General features: G+C 41.8%; 1 protein-coding gene across 3 annotated transcripts in view; it reads right to left on the minus strand.

Moving 5' to 3' along the window:
- The window catches only part of sema6a (sema domain, transmembrane domain (TM), and cytoplasmic domain, (semaphorin) 6A), a 126,719-nt gene extending 113,920 nt beyond the window's left edge, over nucleotides 1-12,799 (minus strand). For 2 of the 3 annotated variants that reach the window (XM_058070581.1, XM_058070580.1), the window contains exon 1: nucleotides 12,416-12,799. The gene's annotated coding sequence lies outside the window, so the exon portion shown is untranslated. The remainder of the gene's footprint in view (nucleotides 1-12,415) is intronic. The other variant, XM_058070582.1, reaches the window with a different exon arrangement.
- Between the last annotated feature and the right edge of the window lie 1,240 nt (nucleotides 12,800-14,039).

Consider the following 14,039-nt stretch of genomic DNA (forward strand, 5'->3'; position numbering starts at 1 on the left):
GAAAAGAGGAATATGCTTTAACAAAAACGTAACACTAGAAACCGCCACCCCAAAAGGACAATAGTGTAAAACCATTAACAGGAACGGACTACAAAAAAATGCACTGAGCAAAAACACAATACGTAGATCTGAGTAATGTTGTTCTGAAAATCATTGCGGTGGAGCTATAACTTTTACTAAGAAACCATAGAAAGTTTCCCAGAAGTCACCTTGCATTGGAAACCCGGAGAAATACAGTTGGTCAAAAACAGGAGCACCAATAGTAAATCATTAACGAATGCTGATCCTCCATTGCTCTCATATGCTGCTGTAATGTGTTACTATCTTGTTACCAGGCCAGCTAGCATTACAAGATCTCATGTAGTGTAAGAGTGTAAGATCACATGTTCTCCGACAAAATAGATGGATAGATTGACACACAGAAAGATAGCTAGGGGATCATGCTCACCCACAACCAGTCGGCAGCACTCGTGCAGCCCCATACCATGACACTACCACCAACATGCTTGACTGTAGACAAGACACAGTTATCATGCTACTCAATTATGTTGAGTCAATGTTCCCTTCAAGCTCCTTCCTTCATTAATTTTCTACCGCTTATCCTCACAAGGGTTGCGGGGGTGCTGGAGCCTATCCCAGCTGTCTTTGGGCGAGAGGCGGGGTACACCCTGGACTGGTCGCCAACCAGTCACAGGGCACATATAGTAGACAAACAACCATTCACACTCACATTCATACCTATGGACAATTTGGCTAGCATGTTTATGGAATGTGGGAGTACCCGGAGAAAACCCATGCAGGCACGGGAAGAACATGCTTCCACACAGAGATCAAATCCAAATCCAACCGAAACTGAAATGAACACATTTATTCTGTACCATTTTGCAATGCAACGCAATGACTGACAGCCAACAACAAGCGGTACCGATAACACAATGACCAATAATGTCCAGCCAATGATAAGATCCTGTTTGCATGTATTTACTTACACAGACAAATAATTCATGAATAATTCATTTACAGTTCCACAACTTCTCACCAAGACAAAGTAAAAAAAAAAGTGGGCTGGACAACCTCTGTCCTGAGGTGTGCACGTCTGATGGCATTTTAAGTTGGAAATATATCCCACTATGCAAGCTGTACACTGACTACTCGACAGTATATCCAGGTTTCATTGTTATAATATAGTCCCTTGAAATGTGAGGGGTGTATTCAATTGTGTAGTAGATAGCAGACAGGATTTTATAGTGAGAAAACTTCATAAATTGCGTTAATACGCTCCAAAATCAACAGTCATCCCTTGCGACAGTGTCTAATCATGTAATGTGTCTCTCATGAAAGAGGAGCCGGGCGTTTAGCCATGCTCAGCTTCCAAAGTCAATTAAAAAGGGTTGAATTGCTGTGTGATATATCAATGCATTTGAGAGAAATAAACCTGAAATGAATTTATCAGTGAAACAGATGAGACAATCCAAATGCATTGATTGAGTATGCAGATGCAAGGCTCCTCGCTCAAAGAGAACCACAGAGAAAAATACATAGAATCCCTATAGTCTATTCACATACACACACATTTTTCACACACCTTCAGAGCCACTGGTCTTGCTGAATAATCCAGCGGTCCACAGGTTTCGAAAGCCAAGCAAAGAGGCTTCTTAACAAATAAGCTAAAAGGGCCCCCAGTAGACTGTGATGAATGAGTCAAGCCGAGCGTGCTGTGAACATTATCAAGAGTGTAGGGAAGGGGGGGGGGGGTGAATGAAGAAATATATTATCATGCAAGACACTACTCCTCTCTTCTTCCATGCTTCAGCTTGTCACTCTTCCTGCTCGTCAAAGCCTGCCTCGCCTCGTTACCTGTCCACATGCAGTGCACAATGTGTATGCGTGAAATAACGGGCCGGGTGGAAGCAAAATGCTGTTTATCTTGGCTTAATCGTGCCGACTGTTTGCAGTGAATCCCCTCGCTTCCTTCTTCTGCTAACGCTTTCAATTAGTGGCTCTGACAGGCCTACCTTGATATCCAGAATGCTTCTCAATCTCTATAACACCTGCCGGTATGCTTTGCACTTGTTATCTATATCATTATCGCGGCTGTCTGTCATGCAGCTACTATTTTCTAGCCTTTCCTCATCTGTTGATTTCGTAAACTAGAACAATCTGGCTGATGTTTACTATCAATAAACTTCTTAATCAATAAGTTGCAGTTGATGCTGTTCCATTCCAATCCTGAGCAGGAGGCAGTAATGCAAAGTGTCAAACAAATCAAGGAAAGAAGGATCTATAAAGTCCACTATTTCCATCCATCCATCCATCAATCACCCAGGACATATGGTAGTATACCACATGCATACTTATACGTAGTTATTGCGTAGTTATACGATGGGAGAGAAATGTAACGCAGAGGGATTGTGAGGTGAGATATTTTTCGAGGAAGCATTTTTGTGACGCAAATGTATTACTCTTTTGAACGCATATTGTTTTGAGAAGGTAAAATATGTAAAGCTTTAGTAAAAAGTAAGTAAAGAATACTTAAGTGTCCTCATCACCGAAATCTGACCAGATCTCAGCTCAGTAACAAGGGGAGGGGGGGGGGGTAAGTCATTGTTGATGCACTACACTACCAATGGGGGATTGTAAGGTCTAATTTTTTCGAGGAAGCATTTTTGTGATGCAAATGTATTACTCAGGGGTCTCAAAGTCGCAGCCCGTGGGACGCTAGTTTGAGGCCCCCACCTTGATATGAAAGTTTAATGTTAGTGTGACCTGCACGAGTTTGATATGGATGCTGTATGGTATCATGTACCCAGAAATAACAGCTTAAAGCTGTGTGCACACCGGATACAATTTTCGCGATTTTGCAAGGTACGACGCTGCTCCCAGATGTAACGATGCTAACTTGCTAATTGGGTAAATGGTAACGTTTCATTAATGTTCATGTTAAAGGTTAAATAACTGTTAATACTGTTAATTTGAATCTGAAAAAAATAATAATTTCTCTACCCACCAACAAAATGTGGTTGCTTAAATTTTCCTTTTGCTGTTTTTATTATATTTATTTATTACTGATTGATTTATTTATGGCTGCATGGTGGATGAGTGGTTAGCACGCAGGCCTCACAGCTAGTAGGGGGCCTTCAATTCCTCCCTCGGCCATCTCTGTGTGGAGTTTGCATGTTCTCCCCATGCATGCGTGGGTTTTCTCCGAGTAGTCCGGTTTCCTCCCACATTCCAAAAACATGCTAGGTTAATTGGCGACTCCAATAGTTGATGGCCTCACCCAGACCCTAGCTCCAGTGGCCCCCAGATAAATTGAGTTTGAGACCCCTTTTGAATGGATATTGTTTTGAGAAGGTAAAGTAAGTAAAGTTTTAGTAAAAAGTAAGTAAAGAGTACCAGAACTCGGCTCAGAAACGAAGTGTGGGGGGGGTGGTAAGTCACTGTTGATGCACTACACTGCCGATGGGGGTGTCATACAACTTCATGTGAGAAAAAAAAAACTCGAACTATCCCTTTAATGTCAATTGTGATATTATAAGTGAATGCAACATCAAGTCTCCATGAATGAGCATCACACATCCTAAGCTGGAAAATAAGATGAATAAAAACTACAATTGAACATAATCCAGGTGACAGGTTGTTTTTCTTTTTTTACAAAGCACATTTAAACAAACAAGACTAAAGTATTTTGTAGGAGACGCAGGATTTCCCAACTGTCACAGCAGACAATGTCAGCCACCAAGCAGATCAGCAGCTGAGTGCTCATGCATGCATGTGTGTGTGTGTGTGTATATGTGTGAGATGTGAGTAAGCCTTTGTGAGGCCTCCACTCAGCAGAGTGATGATAAGTACTCCCAGCCCGGCGCTCCGCATGAGCTGATGGACAGACAGGCCGGGAACACTGGGGGCCTTGTGGTTGGCCCAGTGTGTGCCTGTGTGTGTGTGTGTGTATGTGTGGGCACTGTGGTGACAGGATGGGTGGTGGAGTGGGGGGGTTGCATAAGTCTGAGCGTGTTTCCACCGGCTACGCCACCAGACCGTGCCACATGGCTGCAATTTGTTCATTAACTATGTAATAAATGTACACACACACACTCACAGAGGTAATATTGTTTCGAGTTCTGGCTGATTGGATTGTGAAATAAGAGGATACTCCAGGGAATCACTTGTAGTCTGCCAGCCACTGTGACCAACACTGATTTTTTTAACAAGGTTTCAGATAGAGGAACACGTGTAGTTAATATTTTTCTGTTTGCTTTTAGGGCCACTATGAATATAAACTCAAATAAGAGGAGTTGTGGAAGGTGTCACATTTGAGTGACTGTTGCTTTTTTGTAAACAGTATTAAACGTGCATGACTTGTTACAGTTAAGTATACTAAAGTCCTGGGAGCCCCTGGACATTACAAATACAGGGGGTGAAAATGAAACATGAAGTTGATGGTGGCAGCTAACACCCGCCATTACTCTGGGAAGACTGCTATTTCTGTTCTATGTAATTCATCCCAGGGGTCAGCAATATTCCGTGGTTAAGGACTATTATTCTTATTTCATTCTTAGTACCTCAACAAATGGCAAGTGAAATCAATCATAAAGTCACATAGTCATGAATTGAAACAAGAGCAATATGTTTACACTAGCCAAAGATCCTCTATATGGCAGGATCAGCTGATTTTTAAAGACATACTGCAAAAAGTATCGTCAAAGATCCTGTGACAGGAGTACTTTGGTGATTGTAGGAATCTACTGCAAAAATGTCTGTCGCTCCCAAGTTTTAAACAGAACTCAAGGGACGTTTTGATGTCATTCATAGCCCTGACATAGGTGTTTGCTCTCAGGTTCCTTTACATCAAACTCCTCCGAGCATGCCTTAATAAACCAGCTTCCCCCTGACTTTTTCAACAAAAACAGAAGCATAAAATTGCCCAAAATGTCTTGGTAAAATTGAGACTTCAGTTAGAGGCATATCTAATGAGTCTAGGCCAACCATGGTGGAGAAATCAATTGATTAAGCAAATCTGTACGAATTCCAAAGTCATCAAAAGCCCATAATGATTTATGGGCTTGTTGTTGTGTTGATCTGTGCTGATCTGTGTCTGTGTGTACAGCACCAACTAGTAAATATATTAGACTGCATCATCATCCCAATTAAATAAACACCTCATATTCAATTCAGTTAAATTTGAAATATAAAAACCTATTGTCTGCAGCAGTGACTTGCTAGTATGTTAAACTAAAATATCATCTTTATTAAACAACTAATATAAATTATAATAAAACACATACAAAGGTGTAAATTAAATTAAATTAAATTAAATTAAATATTAAAAATTGCTTTAAACTAACAACACTCAAATAAATTTGATTAAATATGCAAACGTATCCTACAATAACTACAGATTTTTACTCTCCAGCTGCGAATGATTAATATTAGCCCAAGGCCAATCACCGGCCAATCTGTCATCATCATTAGGGCATTAGATGAGCCGAGGGAGGCTTGTTACAAATGACCCCATGGCTCGCTATAGGTTCCCATCCGGTTCAAGGGCAACTCTTGAGTGTTTGCATCACGGGATAGCAAGCACCATGACGACCGCCGTAGAGGGAATTGACACATGAATAATAAGAGGAAAGGCTTCCTTTCCTCCATGTTTGGTCCACATGTGGAAGACAGCAGTGTGTCTTGTGGGAGAAGCAGCAGCAGCATGGTCCACATTCAGTGAGGATTATAGCGTATGGGGGCTTTGCGATGAGCATACAGATCACCTTACACACTGGCTTTCCTCTGCTTTGAAGCACACACTCTCATGCATGCATGCCTGCATCCGCATCCGCAGATGCACTGTTGAACCACACACGCCTCCAGCATTAATTCACCTGCTGCACCTGGGAATGCGACCGCTGTGATGTCACCTTCTCTACAAAAGGTAAAAGAGCACCTCGGTGGCATCCACACAATGAGCCAACACACCCTCTCACTTCCTCCTTTGTGCTCAGAAGGTCCATACATGGAGGAGCGTGCAGAATTACACAAACAATCAGGTATTCTTGGGTTTCTGCCCACCGGCTGTCTACCTTTACAATGACAAACTGTGTAGCATGATAAAGATGGCTTCTATGTGTGAATATGTGTGAATATGTGTGCGCTTACAGGATATATGTGTGTGTGTGCTTGCGGCTGGGTGTGTGTGTGTGACACACATTCAAGTGCCTGCCAGTTGGCTCCGGCAACAAACACTCTCACCGGAGAGGCTCACAAGCCAGGCACGATGCGATGAGACGTGGTGATCATGCAACCACCACATTAGAGCTAGTTTAGCCACTAAAGCGCCCACATGATATGATCACGGGCACAAGGGACATTAAGAAAAGCCAAAATCCAAAAAAGGAGCAAGCCCTCTGGAAAACATAGCATGGTGTTGTTGAGTATTCATTCAGCACAAAGAGGACCATAAATGAAAATGAAAATATAGTGAAAAAGGCAGGAAAAAAGCCTGCAAGCTTGCAAGGGATGGAGGAAGCAATAGAAGAATGGATGGGCGTGGTTTGGGATGTTTGGGTAGGTGGGATGGACAGTATGTGGATGGATAGATGGATGGACAGACTGATTAACTAATGAACAGACTTAGCGACCACCGACTGACACACAAATGAATAGTCAGACCAATCAATTCCCAAAATAATAGACGCACCAGAGTACCTGAAGATCAACAGACAGACAGGTTGAAGGATGGACTGACACACCAATGAAAAGAAAGATGGACTGACCAGGTGACAGATCAATACACAGATAGATAGACCGACCAATGGGCAGACAAATGGACCATTGGCCATTGGGACCAACAAACAACAAACCGACAATGGACATACAGGCAGATTGGCCAACGGACAGACAAATGAACCAACTCACTGTCCTACCGACTAATGGACTGACAGACAAACTAACTGATAGATGGATAGACTGACCAATCGACCAACCAAGTGACAGACCAATGGACTGGTCAGACAACCAGACTAATGTACAGATCAGATAATAAACCGGACAACCCACCAGTCATCACACCACTGGACAGATGGACCGACAGACAAACAGAAGCTGGGGCCTACCAACAGACCAATGGACTGAAGGCAGTGTGGTACAACCCGAAACAGGTACTCCTGGCATTGTAAACGTCCTTCCTTCTAATACGTCAGAGAGTAGAATGTGATTTCTGCATGATTTACTATCAAAGAGTGCAGCTGAGCATGAAACAGGAAGCAGAGGCCCATCAACATCTATTGCTCTGCTTGTAAACATGGAGAAATAAGCAGCAGTTTACTGTGCTGAAACACACTGGAGGAGCACCAGCACGACTACACGATTGCTAAGGCTGACAGTGAAAATATTCCACTCTCTTTTGGAGGCAAAGAGCAAAGCAGTAGCAGGGTGGTGCATGTGTGTGTATGTACGTGTGTGTGCTGTGTGAAGCACATTTGCGAGGGAGAGCATGAAAAGATGCACACGCAGAAGAGAAGAAGCGACTGAGGGTTCACCACTGAGATAAAAATGGAATCCATTTTGGTTCCTGAAGCACACTCATGCACAGCGCCAGGACCTGCTCAGGGTGTTCAAGCGCTTCCCCTCTTCCCTGCTCGTGCTCTGTTTCAATTGTTCTGCCTTCCCCTCACTTATCATTTCCTCCTCTCCTCTACGGTCACACCTCTTTCCTTGAATTCCTCTTCCTCTCTGGAGGCAGCTGGGCCCCCCAACACTGTCACAGGTCGTGAAACTATGGCAACGGAACGACAGAGAGAGAGAGAGAGAGGGACAGAGAGAGAGAGAGGGAGGAAAGCGCTTTCTATGATTAATAGATGAGAGATGCAGTGCCAATCGCGGGAGCCTGGGGAGGAGGGACGGATACACTCCAGCAACACCGTTCAAACATGTATGCACAAGAACAAGAACACGCACAATAGCCGGGAGACCCGCACTTGCCATTAGAAGCTCTTGGTATCCTCCTGGAAATTCAAAACCCAGCCACACCCGGGTCTGCAGAGGTGACAATTTCATTTCCTAAAGATTCCTTTTCAATTCGGCTATATCTACCCCATACCACCACTGGAATTGGTTGGAATTTCAACAGTTTGAAAATGCTTTGAGATAACCCTACTGGGAAAATGTCTGTCGCTTTAATGCTAATGAGCTGTGTTTCGTCTCGCCTGTCTCCGACAAGAGCGTCCGGATCTAAGAAGTGTGCACACTTTTTACATATGTATACACTGTAATTCTGCACTCGTCCAACGTAATAGTTTAGCATTTGGAATTGAGGGGACACAAGTGTTAGCAACACTGTTAGTATATATGTGAGCTACAACGGCAACATTATAGTCACGTTTTATAGCCACATCATGCTTATTTGCTGACATTTTTTGTTTGTTTCTTTCAGCTTTTTCCAAATAATCATACTTATAGCTCAAACTCTGCAGCTGAGTGACAGATCGTTCCCGATGGATGTATACAAAACACGAGGCAGGCTCATCTAGCAGTCAGAGGTCAGAGGTATCATGTCCGAAAAAGAAAAAGAAGAAGTCCGTTGTATTTAAGGGGTCGCCATAGATCCAGCACATATGGTGACACGGTATGGTTGGTTGGCATACACTGATGTCAATGAGAATTTCCCCTTCTGTCTTAACATAACCTTTAATATCATAACATGAATTTTAAAGTTGTACCTGAACCACTTGAGGACTAAACTGACAACCACTGTGTTCACAAACAAATAAACTACATACCTCAGTTAGCATTATCCACTGTATACAACACGTTTCCTTTCAAGGCCCACTTATTCATCCACAGTCACACAAAGCCCTCCTGCTTCTGTTGCTTCTGTTTCTGCTTCTGCATTCTGGATTATCTCTGTTAATGCTAATGCATTCCCTCCCCTCCATTCCATTTGACTAATGACAGACAACCAAACTCAGCTGTGACAAAAGCATTTCCACATGTTACATGGACCAGTGCGGTATTAAAGTACAACAATTCCATAAGGGAGCTGATGTTTTAAGCTGATTTGTAAATGCTCCGTGATGTGGATGTTTTTTTTATTCCAAGTTTGGCCTACAAAACATTTCTCCTACTCATTCTAATTCACTTTGTTTCAAACAACAATAAAAGCCTTGCCAAGGACGATCAGCCAAAACACCAAGAAGACACCCGGCCAATTCTGTCATTAACTTGCAATGCGTGAGTCCAGTATAATAACTGTTTTGCCTCGTCCTTCATGCTTCTGGCACTTCTGGCAACTGGCTCATTCCCTTATGCTAATGAAACAAGGATGCCCGTTGTTTGTTTTTTGTACATGGACTTGTATTCATTGTCTGAGTCGTTGTGAGGAACAACGCAATGAAGTCCTGTATGAGTACTCAACATGGATAACATTTCATGGCAAGAGATTAGCAACTGATTACATTGTCAGTGAATAGAGTCACTGTATGTATTCCCTATGTTCACAAAGCTAGCAGTATTGATTCGTGTTAGACTCGCTGTATATAAATCAAGTGACAAACATCATAGTTTTCTAATGCCATGCAAGAGACCCACATTATGTTCAAGATACAACAACAACAAGGAACTTGCCCAATGCTATTATGTCTTAATATTGCTTATCATGTTTACTGTAGGCTGTGGAGTTAGCATGTTCGAGCACTCCGAGTACTCCAGTTTCCTCCCACATTCCAAAAACATGCTAGGTTAATTGGCGACTCCAAATTGTCCATAGGTATGAATGGGAGTGTGAATGGTTGTTTGTCTATATGTGCCCTGTGATTGGCTGGCGACCAGTCCAGGGTGTACCCCGCCTCTCGCCTGAAGACAGCTGGGATAGGCTCCAGCACCCCTGCAACCTTCGTGAGGATAAGCGGTAGAAAATGAATGAATGTTTACTATATTAGATAAAGGTAGTATAAAGGTGACTATGGGGGTGTTATGTCATGTCTAATGAACTCTAATAATATTAAAATATTCATTTAGAAGGTCAAAAACAGGTTTTCTATGCTCTAACTACCCAAAAATAATTATCTAATTATTCTGTTGTGGTCCGGGCTGGGAACAAGGGAAGACTGTATCATGATTTGATAAACGGTCAGTGACATTTGGGAAAGCCCCGCCCATTTTCCCGTAAAGACATTTTGGTTGATAACAGCCATGTTTGTCAACCAATCTTTGCTCAAATTTTAAACACCCGTAAGCAGTGCTTCTCAAACAGCGTCATCATGTGTATCATGGTGTATTTGATAGACAAATAATAGCACAAACAACACAGTATTGAGGCATGTTTTGAATCATTTTCACAGGAGTAGAAGCGCCCCACCGTGAGGTTTCTGAATGTTTGACAGTATTTGCTCCAACACTTTCTCTTCTGTTATGATGTGTCATTTATTTTTCAGCCACTATTAACTGCACAGTACATTATTACAATATGATGGGAAACTGCAACGGAATGAGGCACACAAGCGAATGGAGAACAATAATACTATATTTTTGTTTTCATTGACAACAGTGATTTTACAGTCATTTACATTTTTGTCATTTCCCAACCAATAACAAAGCAATACTACCTCATGCTTTTGCCAATGGAAATGTGTCAACGTCAATGTTGAACCAATCTTTTCCACCTGTTCAAGTCTATTTGACAAAGTCAAATTCAACCTGAAATACTGTACAAGACAAAATTGTAACCTAGCGCCATGACTGAAACGGCCCGTTACCAGCCCGCAACCCAGAGATTGGAAACTTCTGCTCTGTAGTTTGACGCTCTCCTAACAAAACAAAAAAACATACCGAGCCCACACACACACCGACACAGACCGCATTAATAAAACATGCCTTTTATGAAATATGCATCAATGCACATACTATGGTATTGACTCTATAGTGAATGGGCAATGACAGACTGGCCTCATTGTTTAAAGAAAAGGAGGCCAATTCATTTGAAAAGGAGCAAAGCCGTTTATCAATTATTCAAAGGCACTGTATTCAGGCAGCATCTTTCCTCGAGTGGCATGTTTAAATACCAACTCTCTCGCTTACAGACACACACACATACACAGACGTGCAGAGTGTGACCAATTCACATCAGTCACACACAATGCCATCCCCATTACTGTTGTTAGGGGGATCGGCGGAGCCTAAATACAACACTGTGGTCAGACTTACTGTAATCATATCACAACATGTCAGAGTATTCATTGTTTGTTTTGGAGCCTCTCAAATATAGCATTTGAGTGCCTGGAGGGGAGTGCTTCGGAAAAAATCCTGCAATTCTTCAATCAAAATATGAATAAGAAGCAAATAGAAAAAGAAAAGAAAATACAAACAATCATGTCAGTATTTACATGTGAGTCCACTTTATAACCTGCTCAGAAGTTGAAAAAAAAAACAAAAAAACACTGGGAGTGTCCAGGATAGAAGAGGTTTTGGAAAGCGATACAATATCACGTAATCTGAATGAGAGTGAAAATAATAAAAACAAACATATTAAGCATGACATGATTATGTGATTATTTGCTTTATATTTCCCATGTTTACCATTATCCCTGTCCACTTCATAACCTGCTAACCAGGGAGTGTCTGGGTGTTGCCATTCAAGGCCACCATACCCCCACCCAGACCCCCCCACCCCCATCTCCCCTCCCCCTCCAGGCTCGGTTAAACATATAAAAATCTAACATTTCACCATATGACCGCAACTTTTAAGAAGTGTGCATATGCGCTTCTTAGTCAGAAATGTGCAACACTGGAGATCAGACATTGTGGACTAACTAGAGCAATAGTGACCACTAATGGTTTCAATGCATGATGCACTTGCAGGTCTCTGAACACACCCCATCTGCCCTGCAGCCACACTAACTCAATAAAGGACAATAAATGATCTATATATTTACATATCACACTGGCATTAATATTTCTAGTACCAGTGCAATGCAATACATAACATAAACACATCGCCTTGTTCACTGTTGACTCAATGAACACTGGTATATACAATAAGAGTTCAAACACCCAATCTATTATGAATATAGAGAGATTATATACCGTATTAATGTTGTTTTCTGTATTTATTCTCAAATCCTGTCTATAATAGTTTCCAGGAGACTGACTTATTTATTCTATATGGATAAACAACAAGAAGGATTAGGCTGAAGGTTTATGTCTGTAGAATACATTTCAACATAACATAGCCACCATTTGACCTATGCGTGTACATTTTAAAACTTTAACATGTTTGTATAAATGCAGCAAATACAAGCAGAAAGTGAGCTGGGTGCACTTGACGCCCGGCAAAAGACAACCAAAATCTTCCTCCCGTATTTCAGGCAGCAAAAAAGAGCGATACAAAGGGTGTATTAAAGTTAAAGAAAAAGCACACAATTCTTACCTTCAGCTCATGAATGGCCAGATCTTGAAATAATGAGTCGATTCTTGTCTATTTAGTAATCCATCCAGACGCGATTGTTAACGCAGTTCTCACCGAGTCACAACAATACGAGCGCTACTTTTGCTCTTGCGCGTCTCACCTTTTTGTGTGTGTGTGTGTGTGTTACATGCCGTGCTTAAATCGGAATATCCATCGCGAAATCCACACTAGATGATATAAAAAAATTACTAGATTGTTGAAAAAAATTTAAAAAAAGTCACCAGAAGAAGAAGCGGGAGTCCCGGCACTAGAGACGGGGGTGCGCGCAGCCGCCGACGGTCATCCTATTTGGGGATGAAGCTTCTTAGCAGACAAGAGCAGGAGCGCAGGCGAGCCCAGCTGTCACACACACACACACACGCAGACACACGCACACACATGCACTGGGAGGAGCTATGGCTGCAGAACGGGGGGCTATTGTGTCAATGGGTGCCAGTTATGGACAAGTGTATTTCTATTTTTACGCAGCGGCATTTCACAGGCAAGGAGAAAGCCAAGCTGCTAATAATAGTTTGGACTCTGGGAAGAAGAGCAAGGTGTGTTTAAAAATGGACTAGAATTAGCAGTCATGTACAAGTAGCAACACAAGATGCATACAAGAAGATATAGGATGAAAAAAAGTTATTAATATCAGCATTTGGGCTTTTTCTCATTTTTTAAATGTTATGTCTCCAATGTGCCACAGGCCCAGGCCACAAATGGCCCTCGGACCAAAACTGCTCTATGGTCAAATACAATCCCTGATGTAGTTCAACCCATTTGAAATCATGGAAATGCAAATAATCTGTTCCAAGCTTAAAATGTGACCTAACAAAGCCTCTAAGGAAAATGTTAACTTCCCGAAACTGACTTTTTAATAATGCTCTAAGACATTTGATAGAAAAAACATTAGATTTGATTCCCTTGATTTACTATCAATTCATTATTTTCATATAACACCGTCCCTCGTTTATTGTGGCTAATTGATTCCAGACACAACTGCGACAAGTGAATTTCCGCAAAGTAGGAATCACTATTGAATGAATATTTATGCAGTTACAGCATAGAAAACCTGTTTATGACTTTCTAAATACACTTTTTGACATTATTAGAGCCCTTGAGACAAACTGTGATGAAATGACACACAAGTCACTTTTCACGCTCCGGTTATTATTTGTTTACGTCACATTGCCCAGGCTACAGGATCGCTGCAGGGACATAACAGTCGGCTGCCGCTAGCATAGCAAATTACCATGCTAACTAGTTTACCTCTCCAATTTACTCATTCTAAACTTAAGAAATTGTTTGAAATGGAGTGGGGAAGAAGGACAAAGAAGCCAAAACTTACTACTTCCACTTGTAATGTTAGCACTGTAGCTCAAGAGCTATGCTAGTGATGGTAATGTTGCCAACAGGCTTCACTACACATCTTTAACTGGAACTCTGCTTACGATTCATCAGTCACCCACACAAGCGTAAGTTTGATCATTTTGTTTTCGTCAGTGAATAAGCTAACCTAGCATGCTCTTAAAGTGTGCCTGTAATGTTAGCACTGCATGTAGCTCAAGAGCTATGCTACTGTTGGTAATGTTGCCAACAGGCTTCA

The sequence above is a fragment of the Doryrhamphus excisus genome, chromosome 4, assembly GCF_030265055.1.
Source record: "Doryrhamphus excisus isolate RoL2022-K1 chromosome 4, RoL_Dexc_1.0, whole genome shotgun sequence".
In the NCBI taxonomy this organism is placed as follows: Eukaryota; Metazoa; Chordata; class Actinopteri; order Syngnathiformes; family Syngnathidae; genus Doryrhamphus; species Doryrhamphus excisus.